Below are 19862 nucleotides of genomic sequence, written 5' to 3' on the forward strand. Positions count from 1 at the left end.
GACCAAAGTACTGAGCACAGGAGTCCAGATGTTACGTTGAACTTTTATCTGACTCTAACTCAGCAGGTCAGGCAGCATCCATGGAAATGAACAGATAGTCGACGTTTCGGGCCGAGACCCTTTTACTGGATTGCAAAAGAAGGAGGGAGACACCAGAATAAGTTGGGGCAGGGGAAGGGAGATAGGTGGATGGTGTTGGGTGAACCCAGGTGGGCGGGAAATGTAAAGGGCTGGAGATGGAGGAATCTGATAGGAGTGGAGGGTGGCCCATTGCAGAAAGAGGAGGCAGAACGAGAAGAGGGTGTGATGAGCAAGAGGACTTGCTGGCGGGTTTTACCTCGAGTGCACCTACAGGAAGCGGAGAAACGCAATCCAGGTGCGGCAGAGAACAAAATGGATGTAATAACACAAAGTAATTTCCTCTGCTTACGTTCAGGTAAAATGCAGATACTACAGAAACTAACTGTTAGACCAGGTGCCATGTATGGTACATATGTAAATCTGTATGCAACATGGCTTAGACAGGAAGGACAAGACAAAATCTGCAGATGCTGGAAGTACAAGTTACACACACACATAAAATGCGGAGGAACTCAGCAGGCCAAGCAGATTCTGATGAAGGGTCTCGGCCCGGAACGTCGACTATACTCTCTTCCAGAGGTGCTGCCTGGCCTGCTGAGCTCCTCCAGCATTTTGTGTTACTTGCATAGGAAGGAGCGTTTTCGCTCTGTCTGCCGCAACAGTCAGGATCTCCCGCTGGCCACCCATTCCAATTGCTCTCCCTATTCTCTCGCTGATTTTCCTGTCTACGGTCCCTCTAATGCCTCAATATGAGCACAAATTATGTCCAGTCTGACGGCATTAACATTGAATTATCTAAATTCTGGTAGCCGATCCCCTTAGTTCCCCTCTCCCACATTTGGCTTTCCCCTCATTCTATTCACCCTCTCACCTCCATCTTGTTCCCTTCCTCCTTCCTTTTCTTCCATGGCTCACTACCGTCCCCTCTGGTATTCCTTATTCTTCAGATCTTTACCTGCTACAGATTTCTCACATTATTCCCACCACTCCACCTGCTACCTCTGTTCCCCTTCTCACCTGTCCCCTGCGAGCGGTGCTCTCTCTCTCTCCCTCTCTTCCCCCCCCACTGTCTTATTCTGGGTTCCTCCTCTTCCTTTCGAGTCTTAATACAGGGTTTTGGTCCAATACGCCGACAGACTCTGCCTGCCCTGCATTCCACTATCTCCGTGATGTCACGGTGGGTGACCTGCAGGGATGGTTGCGGGGCGGCGGGTCCGCCCCTCGCGGAGAGAGGAGGGTCACTTGAGGAAGTAACACACACACAAACACAAAATGCTGGAGGAACTCAGCAGGCCAGGCAACACCTATGGGTAAAAAGCACTTGAGGAAGTGTCTGAGACCACCTCCGTCGCGGGGGCCGCAGGGTGGAGTGAAGGAGATCTGAAAGGCGGGGGCATCCTGGAAGGTGAAGCAATTACGGGCAAAGGCTTGCCCGAACAACACAATCAAAAATCAAATGTATTATTTACCTGTTTTCACTGGAGGAAAGCAGTTCCTGTGTGGCTAGGAATGCGGTAGTAAAACAGAGTTCCTGTTCATTACTTTCAAAATAAAATACCTTCTAAACTAACAGTTGACAATCTCACTGCGAACCGTGTCCTATCCACGGGACGTTTAACAATAAATGGAAACGCGCAAACACAAGGAAATTAAATGGAGTTAGCTCTCGAGAGTCTCCAAAGTTCCCCACAGAATGGGCTGACAAGTAAACAGCAAAACACGGCCGCTTGTCAGCGAGCAGATGTCAGTCAGGTGCCCCGGGCGCAGTGGGAGTGGAGGTGACAGGACGAGTTTGCGGCCAAGGATGCGCTCCAGGTCGGAATCAGGATTATTATCACCGGTGTGTGTCGTGAAATTTCTTAACTTAGCAGCAGTAGTAAATGCAATCAATGATAATATATATATATTTTTTAAAAAGTAAGTCAATGACAGTAAGTGTATGTGTATGTATATTGAATAGATTAAAGATAGTGCAAAAATCATATATATTTAAAAACTGAGGTAGTGTTCCTCGGATAAAAGTCCATTTATGAATTGTATAGCAGATGGGGAGAATCTGTTCCTGAATCGCTGAGTGTGTGCCTTCAGGCTTCTGTACCTCCTTCCTGATGGTAACAATAGGAACAGGGCATGTCTTGTGTGAGGGGGGCATTAAGATAGATGCCACCTTTCTGAGGCACCGCTCCTTGGAGATGTATTGGATACTATGGAGGCCAGTACCCAAAGTGGAGCTGACTAATCTTATTGCAGCTTCTTTTGGTCCCGTGTAGCAAACCCCTCTTCCCATACTGAAGAGTGATACAGCCTGTCAGAATGCTCTCCACCGTACATCTGTAGAAGTTTTCCAGTGTTTTAATTGTCAAAGCTCTTCAAGCTCTGAATGAAATATAGGTGTTGTCTTGCCTTCTTAATAGCTGCATCAACATATTGGGCCCAGGTTAGATCCTCAGAGATCTTGACACCCATATACTTGAAACTGCTCACTCTGTCCACTTCTGATCCCTCTGAGGATTGGTTCGTGTCCCCTTGTCTACCCTTCCGAAATCCACAATCAGCTCTTCCATGTCACTGAAATTGAGTGCAAGGCTGCAAAACCACTCAGCTAGCTGGTATATCACCTCCTGTACACCCTCTCATCTCAATCTGAGATTCTACCTGGTTGGGTTATCAGCAAATTTATAGATGATATTTGAGCTGTGCCTAGCCACACAGTCATGGGTATAGAGAGAGTAGAGCAGTGGGCTAAGCACACACCCCTGAGATGATCATGTGGGCTGTCATGTTTCTGACAATTAAAAAGTATGTCTGGCTCTTCACCCATCTGGAACAAAATACAAAACAAAACACATTATACTTTTTGACTTTAATGACTTACTGGATCTAAGGATTTAAATGAACTTCTATTTTCCATAATAAAAACTCACCAGTACGTTGAAACCTCCTAGTTTCAAGGATGTTCTGACAACTTATCTCAGTGTGTTGTGGGCGGAAAGAAGACAGCCTCTGGCATTTTTGTGGGAATTGATAAGACACACAGGGCTGACTTTGTTTAACTTTGTTGTAATTGACTTTGTGTGATTTTACAGTATAAAACAGGCTGTGACTATATTTTTTGGAATACTTGATGAGCCATTCTTCCCTTATTCATAAATAAAGGTATTCTCTAGTCACTTCGAAATCTGTGTCCAATTTAGTGGCTAGCAGTTTTAATTGAATTTACTTAGCAAATTCACTTCCCTAACAATTTGGCGATGAGGATGGGATCCCTTTTATACTGGGTTCAACAAACCATTATACTGCAAGTTACGCTTGGGAAGCATTCGTGGGGACCGTTTGACCATGAGAGGCTGTGAGTCTCCGGAGCAGAAAAGACCAGTAGGGCAATACTGGTGCAGACAAAGGGCTCACCTGGCCTGTGACCATCACTGAGTTCCCACAGAGGAGCAAGACGGTAGATGGAAAACAGGGTCCGAGACCCATGGGGTCACTAAATAAACAAATTAAAGGACAACAGGGACTTTGAAGATTGAGATAAATTCTGTCCAGAAAAGGGTAAGGGAGTTGTACTGAGACCGACAACTAACTAAATTTGATTACAGGTTGACTGAAAACTAACAGGAAATGGATAGTAATGAGAGCAAATGCACCAAAGCCACCAGCACTGTACTGAAGAGAAGAGACACAGCCTCGAGGCCTGCCGATCTGCTGACAAAGGCTCTGATGGATTAAACATACTGAGAAAGGGGTAAGGAAGAATAAGTCTAAGCAACTTCTGGGTCAGCCCTGGTACCTCCAGGCTCCTCGGCGAACAAGGTATGGCTGGACACTGGAGATAGGAGGGATGTGATTACTTTTCTAGTGATTTAGACTGATGGTGCTTGGGAGACCGGCCATATTGATGGTCTTTTGATTTAAAGAACATTCGTTACTGGGAAGGTGAGATCATTGAAGGGGATGGGACCCAGATTGGGATTTACAATACTGATGTGGGGAGAAGTGGCCAAAAGGCACCAGCTACCAAAACCTAAACCTAAGATGGAGGAGGCAAACATACAAAAAATGGAAGTAAACCCTCCTCCCCTCCCACTCTTTCTCCCCCTGTGGGACTGTATTCTAGATATCAGGCTGCCAGAAAACCCAGTTATGGAAATAGTAATGTTTGCTAAGACCGCCACACAACATAGAGCCCCGTAATTGGAACGACAAGTACAAAAGTCACAGTCCTATTGCGGGAACCAGCTTCCCTCATATGAACAGATTTCCTCATCGAGTGCAGGGGATCCTCCTGCCCCCATGGAAAGGGAACAGTCACAACCGATACCAACGTGATTATAGGACAGGAGATTTCAGTCTAGGGAGCTAGTAGCAAGACCTAGCGATTGCCACAGGGAGAGTGAGCTACCTGATAGTCCAACCCACACACTGGTGTCCCGAATAATGGTAGGAGATATACTGATCCTCAAGCCCTGGATCCCTGCAGAGATTAGGGGTATGATTAGTGATATCCCTAACCTATTAGGAAACCTTTCGAGTTCCACATTTGGTGAGTACAAACTTGAAACATTTTAAACTCTTTACCCGGAGCTGCGCAGCGACTCCTACTGGCTGCCTATGGTAGCGCCTGGTGCACCCCCACACAACGATTCACAGGAACCCCGGGAATAGATGGAGATTGGGTCCAGGGAGAAGACAGAGGGGTGAAGGCAACCCCAGGGTGCAGAAATGGCTAGAACAGGCCAAAGAGATCATCCTAGCAGAGGTCAGACAGCATTGTGATTTTGGGGAGGTCAAGAAATGCCAACAGAAAAAGGGTGAGCCCTAACAGATTTAATTTTCCGTTTTGAAGATGTGTGGGCAAGTAGTGCAGGAATACAATTGGAACAGAATAGACCTTCAGCGGTGCAAACATTTTTAAATTGTTTGTGACTCGAAGTTGCACACTCATTCAAAGTGATGATGGATATAAGGAACAATAAACCTGACCTATTTTGGTCCTCACAATTTTTGTAGATCAGACAGACCTATAGATAACTCACAACAAAATGAACATAATGACATTTTTGTAAGTTCAGAATCAGATCAAGTTTATTATCAATGATTATAAAAATATATATATATATTATGAAATTTGTCATTTTGAAGCAGCAGCAGAATGGAATACAGAGAGTTACAATAAGCAATATATAAAAATAAACCTATGGAGCAAATATATATCAAACTTGGGAGATAGGGTTACTGTACAAATTAGAAATCTGATGGTGGAATGGAAGAAGTCAATCTGAAAATGTTGAGTGTGCATCCTCAGGCTCCTGTACCTCCTCCCTGATGGCAGGAATGAGAAGAGGTTGCGATGAGCAAGAGGACTTGCTGGCGGGTTTTATCTCAAGTGCACCTACAGGAGACACATTTGCAAACTGGTAGTTAATAGTGATTGTGTTATAACGTAATGAAACATCAGCTGTTACAAAAAAGTTGGGGTCGAGCAGACCGGCTGTTCGAAAGTGGCCATTGTAGGAGTGGGGAGCTGAAGTTTCACGTCTGGAGGCTTTGGCATGAAGAAGCTGAGTAAGTGGCCCAGCTGTGGGGAGTGAGAGCAGTGAGAAGGTGCGGGTAAGAACAGTTTTATAATATTTTATTTTATTGATGAGCCTTAGACGATGTTCCAGTACAGGCACATAGTAGTGCCAGGTTAGAGTGAAACATTGTTCTTTTTCCTGTAGTTTGACTTTCCTGCACTTGCTTATAATGTTTTCTGTATATAATTACCTGTATGAGTAATTGTTCATTGAATTTTCAGCAACTGTAGTACAGCTGTTTCTATACTTTGCTAGAATTTTTGTTATGGACATCTAATCAACTGCTATAGTCACGAGAAGGTCCAGAGGTTCACGAAAATGATCCTGGAAATAAAAGTTAACGCCTGAGGAGCGTTTGATGGCTCTGGATCTGTACTCACTGGAGGTTAACATGAAGGAGGAATCTGATTGAATATTGAAAGGCCTGCATAGAGTGGATGGGAGAGGATGTTTCCAATAGTGGGACAGTAATGAGTTATGTTTAAACGCAAAGGTTGACAGGTTTTTGATTAGTCAATGGTTACGGGGATAAGGCAGGAAAACGGAGTTGAGAGGGATAATAAATCAGCCATGATGGAATGGCAGGGAAGACTCGATTGGCTGAGTGGTCCAATTTTGCTCTCATGTCCACTGGCCTTGTGGACTCATTCTTGACTTTTGAAGAGCCTCTGGGTCACAATATGACTGGATCCAACAAGAATGCAGACCCTCCTGTGAGATGTAGAAAGTCAGGGAACCTTACGGCCAGGTGCAGCTCTCAATGGGTTGGGACAAGGAACCAGTTTCCTCCCACATTCCAGAGCCCAATGAGCTGGTGTCCGTGAGGAAGTCGGTAGGCTGTGCTGGTGCCAGAAGCCTGGTGACACTTGCGGGCTGTCCTCAGCACGGCCTTGGGCTATGTTGGTCATTTTATGCAAACGAAGCATTTCACTGCGTGTTTGGATGTACCGATGACAAATAAAGGTATTCTTTAACCTTTATCTTTCTGTTAATCTGAAGCGTAAAGTGAGACAGGGATACGAGATTCACTAGTTACTGGGTCGGACAGGAGATTCTGTGGCTGAGAAGCGGACAATTGGATGGTGTTGCTGTCCTGGTGCCAGGGTCGAGGATGTCTCAGAGTGGCTGCAGAATATTCTCAAGGAGCAGGGGAAACTGCACAATGACCTCGGGAGAAAGAGGGAAAGAGGCTCTGCACGGTGAGCTTAGGGAGTTTGGAAAGAGGCTGAAAACCAGGACTTGGAAGTTAGCGATCTCTGGATTACTGCACGCCAGGCCAGGAATAGAAATATAGAACAGATGAATGTAACTCTACCATGACGATCCCTAATCCAGCCCTGAGAGGAGGAGGGTTGGAAATGGGGTTAGCAACCCATGTGCTTGTTAGTTGAGACAATAAAGTTAATTGTGAGGAAATACATGTTTCTCTGTACCCAACTTGTCATTATTATTATTGAGGGTTAATTCTTGTAACAGAGCTGGTAACAGAGCATTTCCTATCACCCCTCCCCCTAATTTGCCTGAGATTTAATGAGGTGGTGACTAGGGTAAGTTGACCAGGGCCATGACGTATATTTTATTCAGAAACACTTTGGGAAGGTCTTTGATTGGGTTGTGGGCATGGGCGGGGGGGGGGGGTGTTGTTGGTGGACAGCAAGTCTAGAAGGCACTTGGTGTCCAAGTTGAATTGGATAATTGGCTGATGATTGGAGACAAAGTGGGGAGTGCTGGGAGGATGCTTTTCCGATTGAAGTCTGTGACTTGTGGTTAACCACAGGGTACTTCATGCATGATGTGATAACAACTGATGTGATGTGTGATGTGAATGTGGGAGGAATGATGGTGACTAACCCAAGTAGCTGTTTACCAACTTGTCTTAAGGCAGGGGTTCTTAACTTTATTTTATGCAGTGGACCAATACTATTAACCAAGGGGTCTGTGGACCCAAGGGAGGGATCCCCTGTATGAAGGGGAGATTCACCAGGACTTTGTCTGGATGAGGTTTTAGTCCTGGGGAGAGATTGCACAGACTGGGGTGGATTCCTCTGGAGTCTTGGGGGTGCTGCCAGAGTAGGCAGTAACACTGCTGATAGTGGGATCTGACTGTGCATCTCCATCCAGGCCAATATTTGAGTTTTCAAATGTCCATCCCACAAGCACCTGGGGAAGAATGGAGGGGAAGGTCACTCATAGTCTGATCACTGTGGGGAGACAGGGAGGGGTGTATGGGCTGGAAGGGGTCACAGAGAGGGGGAAGACATTTAGGGTCACATAAATGGGAAGCCATACATTTACAGAGATGGAGAATGTCATGAAGATGGGGAGGGGTCTGGGGAAGCCACTGTTGAGAAGCTGGGAGAGCAGACACTAGGCACCCCCAGGAAGAGATGAGGTCACTTACCCACAGAACAAGAACCAGAACGATAGGCACACCAATTGCCACCATCCCTGGAGAACGGAAATGTCATAATTAGAGACATTCAGTACAATATAGCCTGTGGAACAGTGTGTTAATCATCCCTCCCCCTGCCGCCTGATCCACCGCCCACAGCTGAACAGGATGGTGAAGGTGGTTGACACTGGCCTTTCTCGACTGGGTCACTGAGTATTGAAACTGGGCCATTGCATTGTATTTGTAAAAAGGCATTGGTGAGGCTGCATTTGAAGTTTGGCAGTGTGTGACTTGCCAAGTTTCTCCAGGATTTTGCGTGTGCTTGCAATATTGTGTTAGTTGTGGTCAATGTGTTTCTAGTTCCTTTGTAAAGAAGGGTGCCATTAGGGAGGATGGAGTTCAGGAGGATGGTGGAAAGTGGTTAGATCTCATTGAAACCTGCTGAATAGTGCCTGGGTAGAGTGGAAATGATTCCAGCCTCTCCTGCAGGAGTCCAGGAGCTGACAGCACACCCTGAGGATAAAGGGAAGTCACTATGGAACTGAGACAAGAAGGAATTTCTAAAGTCAGAGTGTGGCAAAGCTGAATTTATTTCCTGAGGAGGCCACGACATTTAAATATTCAAAGCAGAGATTGATAGGGGTTTATGAGGATGTTAAGGATGACCGGAGGAAGGTGGGAGAATGGGGTTGAGAAAAAAGCAGCCATGACTGAATAGAGCAGCAGATCTGATGGGCTAATCAGTGACCCAGTCGATAAAACTGCCCCCCCCCCCCCACAGCACAGCTATAGGAGAATGGGGTGGGAGAAGGGCTGAGATCCAGGGGTGGAAGATGGGAGACTGCTGAGGGCCATTTAACCATTCCCCCTCCAACCCTGAAATGGACTCCAGCAACTCAACTTCAATCCCCTTGCACAGAAAGTGAAGCCTCACCTTGAGGTACTGTCTGCCCAGCCGCATTCGTGGAGTTCAGCATCTTTCTTCCATCCCATCCCTCCATTCTGGTGGATACTGGCTTCCTAGAATTCATCAGTGGCAAGTTCAACATCTGGGTTACCATGGTCCCCTGCCCAGAACACTCCACATCTGTAAAACAAAGTTCAAAGTAAATTTATTATCAGAGTACATACAAGTGGAACCCTCAGGTGCGGCAGGCGGCATTACTCTAGGGGAAGACTCTCTCCGGCCCACCAAACTTGTGAAATCTCGTTTGTGTGGATGCTGCATGATGTTACAAATTAGTACCATGAATTTACAAACAGTACACCATATGCAATTAGAGCTTTATAATTCGTGATTTGACTTTAGGGTTAGTAAAGAGAACAAAAAGTGAAAGGGCCCATTTTAATGAAATAGTCTAATGTGCACGTTGGAGCTCATGATTTTCCTGTCCATTCTCCATTGATTTCCCCCGGACATCATCAACTCCCGACCCCATTTCAAAGGCCCCATTATCTCTCATCATAACTGAAACACTGCTGTTACAGAGAAACCATTCCACCGGACTCAGCATGAGCAACGTTGGGAGTCTCTTCCTCAATCAGTGGGGAGTTAGCAAAAGGCAGCATATAGCACACCCCCAGTCCCTCATCCTCTGAATCAGTATCCCACTCAGGGGTGGGGGCTTGCCTAATCTCTCCTTCAGTCGGTCCTGTAGTCGCTCCGTGTTGCCTCAGAGTCCTCTTACTAGCTGTAGGCTCCAGGTTGGGCTCTGGGTCAACCTGAACCTCTTGTCCCCCAGGTGGTTCTGATGGAGAATGTTGACAGGCCTATTCCCATCCTCTGGTTTCACCCAGAAAACTGGTACGCTTGGCATCTGTCTCTCCACCACACAGGGCGTAGCCGTCCAGTGGTTGGCCAACTTATGCTTTCCAGGTAGCTCCAAATTCCTTACAAGGACTCGGTCTCCCGGCATGAGTTTGGAGAACATCACCTTTTGATCATACCTCCTCTTATTTTTTTTGATTCTGCTTGGTAGCCATAACATCAGCTCCCTTCTCATATCAGACACATACTTCAGATAAGTCTTTAGTGGTAGGTCACCTTTGTCAGTCGCAAAACAAAGGTCAATGGGCAACCTCTCAACCAAACATCAGATAATATGGTGAGTACCCGGTAGCTTCATTTTGGGTACAGTTGTGACAGTGGGCCAGATCAAGTCAAGTCACTTTTATTGTCATTTTGACCATAACTGCTGGTACAGTACATAGTAAAAATGAGATGTTTTTCAGGACCATGGTGTTACATGACACAGTACAAAAACTAGACTGAACTACGTTAAAAAAAACACAGAAAGCTACACTAGACTACAGACCTACACAGGACTACATAACGTGCACAAAAACAGTGCAGACATTTACAATAAATAATAAACAGGACAATAGGGCAAGGTGTCAGTCCAGGCTCTGGGTATTGAGGAGTCTGATAGCTTGGGGGAAGAAACTGTTACATAGTCTGGCCTTAAGAGCCCGAATGCTTCAGAGCCTTTTCCCAGACGGCAAGATGGAGAAGAGATTGTATGAGAGGTGCATGGGGTCCTTCACAATGCTGTTTCCTTTGCGGATGCAGCGTGTAGTGTAAATGTCCGTGATGGCGGGAAGAGAGACCCTGATGATCTTCTCAGCTGACCTCACTATCTGCTGCAGGGTCTTGCAAACCGAGATGGTGCACTTTCCGAACCAGGCAGAGATGCAGCCGCTCAGGATGCTCTCGATATAACCCCTGTAGAATGTGATGAGGATCGGGGGTGGGAGATGGACTTTCCTCAGCCTTCGCAGAAAGTAGAGATGCTGCTGGGCTTTCTTTGCTATGGAGCTGGTGTTGAGGGACCAGGTGAACACCAAGAAATTTCGTGCTCTTTACGATCTCTACCGAGGAGCCGTTGATGTTCAGCAGGGAGTGGTCGCTCTGTGCTCTCCTGAGGTCAAAGTACTTTAGTAAATTAGGTGCATCCTCTGCATCCTCTGGATTCTGGCAACTTAAACTAGATGAACTGAGTTCAAAGTTGTGTACCTTTAACACTCCTTTTGCCAGATACCATTTTCTTAGGCTTCCGTTTGGAGTTGCATCAGTTCCTGAGGTATACCATAAAACCATTCACATGCTATTAGAGCACACTGAGTGCATAGATACTTTCATGGACGATATTATTGTTTGGGGATCATCTAAACAAGAGCATGATGCCAGACTTAGACAAGTCTTAGAGGCAACATGCAAGGCAAACCTGAAGTTGAATAAAGACAAATGTCAGCTAGACTCAGCAATCTCCTCCCTCGCTTCCCACAGTAGCCTGGGGTACATCCCTTCCGGTCCCTGTGACTTATCCAACTTGATACTTTCCAAAAGCTCCAGCATGTCCTCTTCCTTAATATCTACATGCTCAAGCTTTTCAGTCCACTGCAAGTCATCCCTACAATCCCCAAGATCCTTTTCCATAGTGAATACTGAAACAAAGTATTCATTAAGTACCTCTGCCATCTCCTCCAGTTCCTTACACACTTTTCCACTGACACACTTGATTGGTCCTAATCTCTCATGTCTTATCCTCTTGCTCTTCAAATACTTGTAGAACCCTTGGAGTTTTCCTTAATCCTGTTCGCCAAGGCCTTCTCATGGCCCCTTCTGTCTCTCCAAATTTCATTCTTAAGCTTCTTCTTGCTAGCCTTATAATCTTCTAGATCTCTATCATTACCTAGTTTTTTTGAATCTTTTGTAAGCTCTTCTTTTCTTCTTGATTAACTTCAATGAGATCCCTCCTCATTCTCCTGAACTCCAGGGAGTACAGTCCAAGAGTTGCCAGAAGATCCTCGTAAAGTGGCCCTTTCATTCCTGGAATCATTCACATGAATCTTCTCTGAACCCTCTCCAATGTCAGTATTGTTACGTACCCGTGACACGTGACAGTGGTACCCTTGTCACGTGACTGGGGTTGAAGTTATACTGGACATGAGGTAATGGTGAAGTGATGTCATTTTCCCGCCAGTAGAGGTCATGTGACAGGTTTTTTCTACAGGGTATAAAAGGGAGACCCACCCTGTCAGGTGGGGCAGTTCGTGGCTGGATTTGCCAAGATGACTTCATATCACTGTGTGATTTAATGTGATGACGCAGTTTAGTTAAAAATGAAGTTTTGTTAATGCCTAAAGTTTAAAAGGTCAGAGCCAACGGTTTCTTTGCTAATGGAGAGTGAAGTTTGGAAGACAAATCGAGAAGAATCGATTTTCGATGGATTGACTTCGATCTTGTGTGATCCTCATTCGGAAGGATTTCGTTTACTATTCTCACGATAGTCTCCGCTGGGAAAAGCGGGAGATTGAGAATATTGTGGAAGGAAGGTCAGTCACTTTAAGTTGTTATATTTAATAAAATTCGACGTGGGAGTTCGACGCTGGGAATCGAAGGACATCGACGTGGAAGAGAATTTACATCGCTTTTAAAAAGTCTCTCCTTTTAAAAGTACCGTGAGCTTTTGAACTGTCGGCATATCGCTTTAACGAACTGAGTTCGTTTCAATACTACTTTGAAGACTGTTTGAGACTGCAAAGCTATTAAGAACTGTCTGACCAGCTGCCAGCAGCTGAGCTCGGATCATTGTTTGGGTTTGTTTACATTTGAAGGGGGTTTGTTATCAGTGTTTAATAAACGTGTTATTCGTTATAAAACCCTTCGTCTAACTCATCTTTAATTATTGTTGTCTGAATACGTAACATAATTATGGGGGCTACGTTCGGAATTGAATTATTTGAGTTTAATAAGTTTTTTGAATTTTGAGTCGGTGTTTTGGTAACGGGGATTGCTCGATTTTTTTTTGTTTGATTGGCTTGTGAGTGGTATTCGGCAACGATGAATATTGATGAGTTTCTGGATTCGCCAGTCGCGGATTTGTTAGCGAAGGCGAAAAAAACTGAAGTCTCTGAACTTGCTAATCGGTTGCATCTTAAAGGGATTTTGTCGTTTACATCAAAAGCTGTAATACAGAGAAAGATCGCATCACATTTTGTGGCTTCGGGTCATTTTGAAGAATCGATTTTAGAATCGTTTCCAATAAGTAATCTGGAGATGCAGTTGCAAATTGAACAAATGAGGTTGGAACAAAGTAAAGCAGAGTTAGAGAGGTGTAAATTGGAATCTGAGCAGAAGAAAAGAGAATATGAATATGCAATGGTGAATTTAAGGTCTGAGAATCAGTCTTCTGATTCTAGAAAACCGTTTGTTGCTAGCCAAGAAATTAAATTGGTCCCTCCATTTAGTGAAACAGAAGTGGAGAGATATTTTCAACATTTTGAAACTATTGCTCGGATGTCAGAGTGGCCGAAAGATAAATGGTCAGTGTTATTACAGAGTGTAATCAAAGGCAAGGCACGACACGTTTACACAGCTTTAACTGCTGCACAAGCATTAGATTATGATATTGTGAAAGAAAATATTCTCAAATCGTATGAATTGGTCCCAGAAGCGTATAGGGAAAGATTCAGGAGTTTGAAAAAGTCTGTGGAAAAGACTTATGTGGAATTTGCCTATGATAAAGCTATGTGTTTTGAGAGATGGGTTTCTTCTAAAAATGTAAATGGGGACTATGAGACATTGAGAGAGCTGATTTTAATGGAGGAATTTAAAAGAAGCATTCCTGTTGAAGTAAGGACCTACTTAAATGAGAGGGATACTGATAAATTGCAGGACTGTGCTAGATTAGCTGATGAGTATGTTTTAATCCATAGGAATAAATTTCCTCAGGGTAGAATTTTTAAGAGGAAAAATAATATGGAGACTCCAGGTAAATTAGAAATTAAATCAGAGGTTAATGAGAGAGGTAAGGAGGAAGGAAAACCTGTGAAGGAAAGACAGTTTGGTCTTATTTGTAACTATTGTAAGAAGCCTGGCCATGTAATAGCTAACTGTTTCAAATTGAAAAAGAAAGAGAAGGAAGCAGTTCCGGATGCTTGTGTGCAACATACTGAAGCACCTGTAAAGTTACAGGGTTTGGTAAACACAAATGAGGATTTGTTAGAGTCTGACAAAGTTAGAAAGGGATATGATCATTTTATAACTGAAGGGTTTGTATCCTTGAAAGAAGGATCTACTCTGGTGCCAATAAAGATTCTTAGGGATACTGGAGCTTCTCAATCACTGATGTTAGATAGTGTGTTGAAGTTTAATGAAGAGAGTGATACTGGTGAGGTAAATTACATAAGAGGTGTTGAAAGTGATTTTATGCCTGTACGTTTACATGAAGTAAATTTAAAGTCAGGGTTAGTTACAGGATTTGTTAAGGTAGGATTACAGCATAGCTTACCTGTGAAGGGTATTTCTTTATTGTTAGGTAATGACTTGGCAGGTGGACAAGTTTTTCCTGAAGTGCATTTGACAATGGAATCAGAGGAACCAGAGGTGAATTCTAACACAGATTTTTCTTGTGTTGTGACTAGAGCTATGGCTAAAAAAATTGATGTGCAGAATGAGGTTGTTACTCATGACTGTTCAACTCAGGATGTGAGTTTTGAGGATGTGTCAGAAACTTTCTTACCTTCGTTGTTTGAACAAGATTCTGGGAGTAAGTCTGACTATGAAGATTTGTCTCTGTCTCGGAAGGAGATGATAGCAGAGCAGAATAGAGATCCTGAGATTGTAAAATTAAGGGAACAAGCTTTACTAGGTAGTGAAATTGAGAAGGTGTCAGTAGGATATTACTTGGAAAAAGGAGTGTTGATGAGAAAGTGGAGGTCGCCTACAATTCCTGCAAGTGAGGAATGGAATGTTGTTTACCAGGTAGTTGTTCCTAAAGTTTATCGGAATGAGATTTTGACTTTAGCTCATAGTGTGCCTTTAGGTGGACATCAAGGGGTAAGGAAAACTGTGGACAAGATTTTAAAACATTTTTACTGGCCTGGTTTAAGAAAAGATGTGGCGATGTTTTGTAAGACGTGCCATACTTGTCAAATTGTGGGTAAACCAAATCAGGTTACACCAGTAGCTCCATTACAACCTATTCCAGCATTTGGTGAACCGTTTTCTAAAGTTATTGTAGATTGTGTTGGTCCATTACCAAAGACAAAAACTGGTTATCAGTATTTGTTGACTATCATGTGTACTTCGTCTAGGTTTCCAGAGGCAGTACCACTTAGGAATATAAAAGCTAAAACTGTGACGAAGGCTCTTATAAAATTCTTTACTTATTTTGGATTGCCTAAGGAAATACAAACTGATCAAGGTAGTAATTTTATGTCTGGATTGTTTCAACAGATAGTTTATAAATTGGGAGCTAAGCAAATTACTTCGTCTGCATACCATCCAGAATCGCAAGGTGCTTTGGAGAGGTTTCATTCTACTCTCAAGAATATGATTAGGACATATTGTGTGGAGAATGAAAGTGACTGGGATGAGAGTATAAACTTACTTTTATTTGCAGTAAGGGAATCGGTACAGGAATCTTTAGGTTTTAGTCCATTTGAACTTGTGTTTGGACATAGAGTTAGAGGACCTTTAGCTTTATTAAAGGAACAGTGGATTAGTAAGGAAGTGCATACTAATTTGTTGGACTATGTTTTGAAATTTAAGGACAGGTTACATAGAGCTTGTAGCTTAGCCAAGGAAAATTTAAAGTTGACTCAGGAGAAAATGAAGACTTGGTATGATAAGGAAGCTAGGATGAGGATGTTTAAGCCTGGAGATAAGGTGTTGGTTCTTTTCCCAGTGCAGACAAATCCTTTACAAGCTAGATTTCATGGACCTTATGAAATTGTGTCTAGAGTTAATGATGTGGATTATGTAATAAAAACTCCAGATCGTAGAAGGTCAACACAACTTTGCCACATAAATATGATTAAACCATATTTTGAGAAACAATCTGATACTGTGACTGTTGTGGTTAGTGAGAATGAGTTGGATTTAACTGGGAACATGATAGATGATTCATCTGACTTTCATTCTAAATCTAACATTGTTTCTGTTAGGTTACCTAATTCAACTATTTTGGAAAATATGGATGAGAAATTAGCACATTTACAGCTAGAGCAGAAACAACAGATGAAGGAATTGATTTTTAAGTATAAGGATTTGTTTCCAGATGTTCCGAGAAGGACTACTATAGCTTCACATGATGTAGATGTTGGAGATGCCAAACCTATTAAACAACATCCATATAGGATGAACATGGAAAAATGTGAACTTGCTGAGAAAGAAATTGAATACATGTTAGAGAATGATATTATTAGACATTCTAACTCGAATTGGAGTTCGCCATGTGTAATGGTGCCAAAACCTGATGGTAGTATTAGGTTTTGTACGGACTATAGGAAGGTGAATGCTGTAACGAAAACAGATGCATATCCAATTCCTAGAGTAGATGATTGTGTAGGTAAAGTTGGAAAAGCAAAGTTCCTTACAAAGATTGATTTATTGAAAGGGTATTGGTGTGTTCCATTAACGGACAGAGGTAGAGAGATTTCTGCATTTGTAACTCCATCTGGGTTATATGAGTATAATGTTCTTCCATTTGGGATGAAGAATGCCCCAGGTACTTTTCAGAGGATGATTAATTCTGTGATTCAGGGTTTGAAAGATACTGATGCTTATATTGATGATTTAGTGACAGGAAATGATACTTGGGAAGCACACATTATTGCGGTGGAGAAATTGTTTGAAAAGCTTTCAAAAGCTAACTTGACTATTAATTTAGCCAAGAGTGAATTTGGACATGCTACTGTGACTTACCTTGGTTATGTTGTAGGTCAAGGTAAGGTAGCTCCTGTTCAGGCAAAAGTTCAGGCAATTTTGGAAATTCCCACTCCAACGGGGAAAAAAACTCTCAGAAGATTTTTGGGAATGGTAGGATATTATCGAAAATTTTGTAAGAATCTTGCTAATGTTGCCCTTCCATTAACTAATCTTCTGCAGAAGAATGTAAAGTTTGTGTGGACAGTGTTTTGTCAGGAAGCATTTGAAAAATTGAAAACAATGATATGTGAACAACCTGTGCTTAAGGCACCTGACTTTGAAAAACCTTTTTCATTAGCTGTGGATGCTAGTGATGAAGCTGCGGGAGCAGTATTGATGCAAAGGAATGAGGGTGATGAGGTTGATCATCCAGTAGCTTACTTTTCTAAGAAATTTAATAAGCATCAAAGAAACTATTCAACAATAGAGAAAGAATTGTTATCTCTTGTTTTAGCTTTGGAATATTTTGAGGTATATGTTGGTACAACTCAAAAACCACTTATTGTTTACACTGATCATAATCCGTTAGTTTTTCTGAGTAAGATGAAAAACAAAAACAGAAGATTGTTAAATTGGAGTTTGATGTTACAAGAGTACAATATTGTGATAACTCATATTAAAGGTAAAGATAATGTGGTTGCTGATTGTCTATCTCGATATTGAATGTACAATTTTTTTTTTGGAGTGGTTTTTTTTATTGTAACACTCCTACTGTATTGTATATTGTGTATGTTATATGATTTATACATTTGTTTTTTTTTTCTTGTAAGTAATTGTTAAAATTTTTGTTCTTGTCAGACCAAAAATGTTTTTTTTGGAGGGAGGTGTTACGTACCCGTGACACGTGACAGTGGTACCCTTGTCACGTGACTGGGGTTGAAGTTATACTGGACATGAGGTAATGGTGGAGTGATGTCATTTTCCCGCCAGTAGAGGTCATGTGACAGGTTTTTTCTACAGGGTATAAAAGGGAGACCCACCCTGTCAGGTGGGGCAGTTCGTGGCTGGATTTGCCAAGATGACTTCATATCACTGTGTGATTTAATGTGATGACGCAGTTTAGTTAAAAATGAAGTTTTGTTAATGCCTAAAGTTTAAAAGGTCAGAGCCAACGGTTTCTTTGCTAATGGAGAGTGAAGTTTGGAAGACAAATCGAGAAGAATCGATTTTCGATGGATTGACTTCGATCTTGTGTGATCCTCATTCGGAAGGATTTCGTTTACTATTCTCACGATAATCTCCGCTGGAAAAAGCGGGAGATTGAGAATATTGTGGAAGGAAGGTCAGTCACTTTAAGTTGTTATATTTAATAAAATTTGACGTGGGAGTTCGACGCTGGGAATCGAAGGACATCGACGTGGAAGAGAATTTACATCGCTTTTAAAAAGTCTCTCCTTTTAAAAGTACCGTGAGCTTTTGAACTGTCGGCATATCGCTTTAACGAACTGAGTTCGTTTCAATACTACTTTGAAGACTGTTTGAGACTGCAAAGCTATTAAGAACTGTCTGACCAGCTGTCAGCAGCTGAGCTCGGATCATTGTTTGGGTTTGTTTACATTTGAAGGGGGTTTGTTATCAGTGTTTAATAAACGTGTTATTCGTTATAAAACCCTTCGTCTAACTCATCTTTAATTATTGTTGTCTGAATACGTAACAGTATATCCTTTCTAAAATAAGAAGCCCAAAAATTGCACACAATACCCCAAGTGTGGTCTCACAAGTGCCTTATAGAGCCTCAATATCATATCCCTGCTCTTATATTCTATACCTCTAGAAATCAATGCCAACATTGCATTCGCCTTTTGCACCACCAATTCAATCTGGAGTTTAACCTTTAGGGTATCCCGCACGAGGACTCCCAAGTCCCTTTGCATCTCTGCATTTTGAATTCTCTCCCCATCTAAAAATAGTCTTCCCGTTTATTTCTTCCACCAAGGAGCATAACCATACACTTTCCAATATTGTATTTCATTTGCCACTTCTTTGGCTGTTCCTTTAAACGATTTAAGTCTCTCTGCAGGCTCTCTGTTTCCTCAACACTACCCACTCCTCTACCTATCTTTGTATCATTGGCAAATTTAGCAACAAATCCTTTAAATCCATACTTCAAATCATTGTCATACATTGTAAAAAGCAGTGGTCCCAACACCGATCCCTGTGGAACTCCACTGGTAACTGGCAGTCAGCCAGAATAGGATCCCTTTATTCCCACTCTCTGTTCTCTGCCAATCAGTCAAAGCTTCACCCATGCTAGTAACTCCCCTGTAATTCCATGGGCTCTTATCTTGCTAAGCAGCCTCATGCATGGCACCTTGTCAAAGGCCTTCTGAAAATCCAAGTACACTACATCTACTGCATCTCTTTTGTCCACCCTGCTTGTAATTTCCTCAGGCAGGATTTTCCTTTCAAGAAACCATGCTGGCTTTGGCCTATCTTGTCATGTGCCTCCAGGTACTCCGTAATCTCATCCCTAACAATCGATTCCAACAACTTCTCAACCACTCACGTCAGGCTAACAGGTCTATAGTTTCCTTTCTGCTGCCTCCCACCCTTCTTAAATAGCTAAATAACTTTTGCAATTTTCCAGTCATCCGGTACAATGTCATAATCTACCAATTCTTGAAAGATCATTGGTAATGCCTCCGCATTCTTTTTAGCTACTTCCTTAGAACCCAAGGGTTCCATCAGGTCCAGGAGATTTATCCACCCTCAGACCATTAAGCTTCTTAAGCACCTTCTCAGTCATAATTTTCATTGCACATACTTCACTGCCCTGACACACCTGAATGTCTGGTATACTGCAGATGTCTTCCACTGTGGAGACTGATGCAAAACACACATTCAGTTCCTCTGTCACCTCTGCATTTCTCATTACAATATCTCCAGTGTCATTTTGTATAGGTACTATCTCTACCCTCAACTCTCTTTTACCCTTTATATACTTAAAAAAAGCTTTTTAGTATCTTCTTTGATATTAGTTGCCAGCTTCCTTTCATAATTCATCTTTTTCTTCCTAATGACCTTCTTAACTTCCTTCTGTAAGTTTTTAAAAGCTTCTCAATCCTGTATGTTCCCACTAGCTTTGGCTTCCTTGCATATC

Source organism: Hemitrygon akajei, chromosome 1, assembly GCF_048418815.1.
Source record: "Hemitrygon akajei chromosome 1, sHemAka1.3, whole genome shotgun sequence".
In the NCBI taxonomy this organism is placed as follows: domain Eukaryota; kingdom Metazoa; phylum Chordata; class Chondrichthyes; order Myliobatiformes; family Dasyatidae; genus Hemitrygon; species Hemitrygon akajei.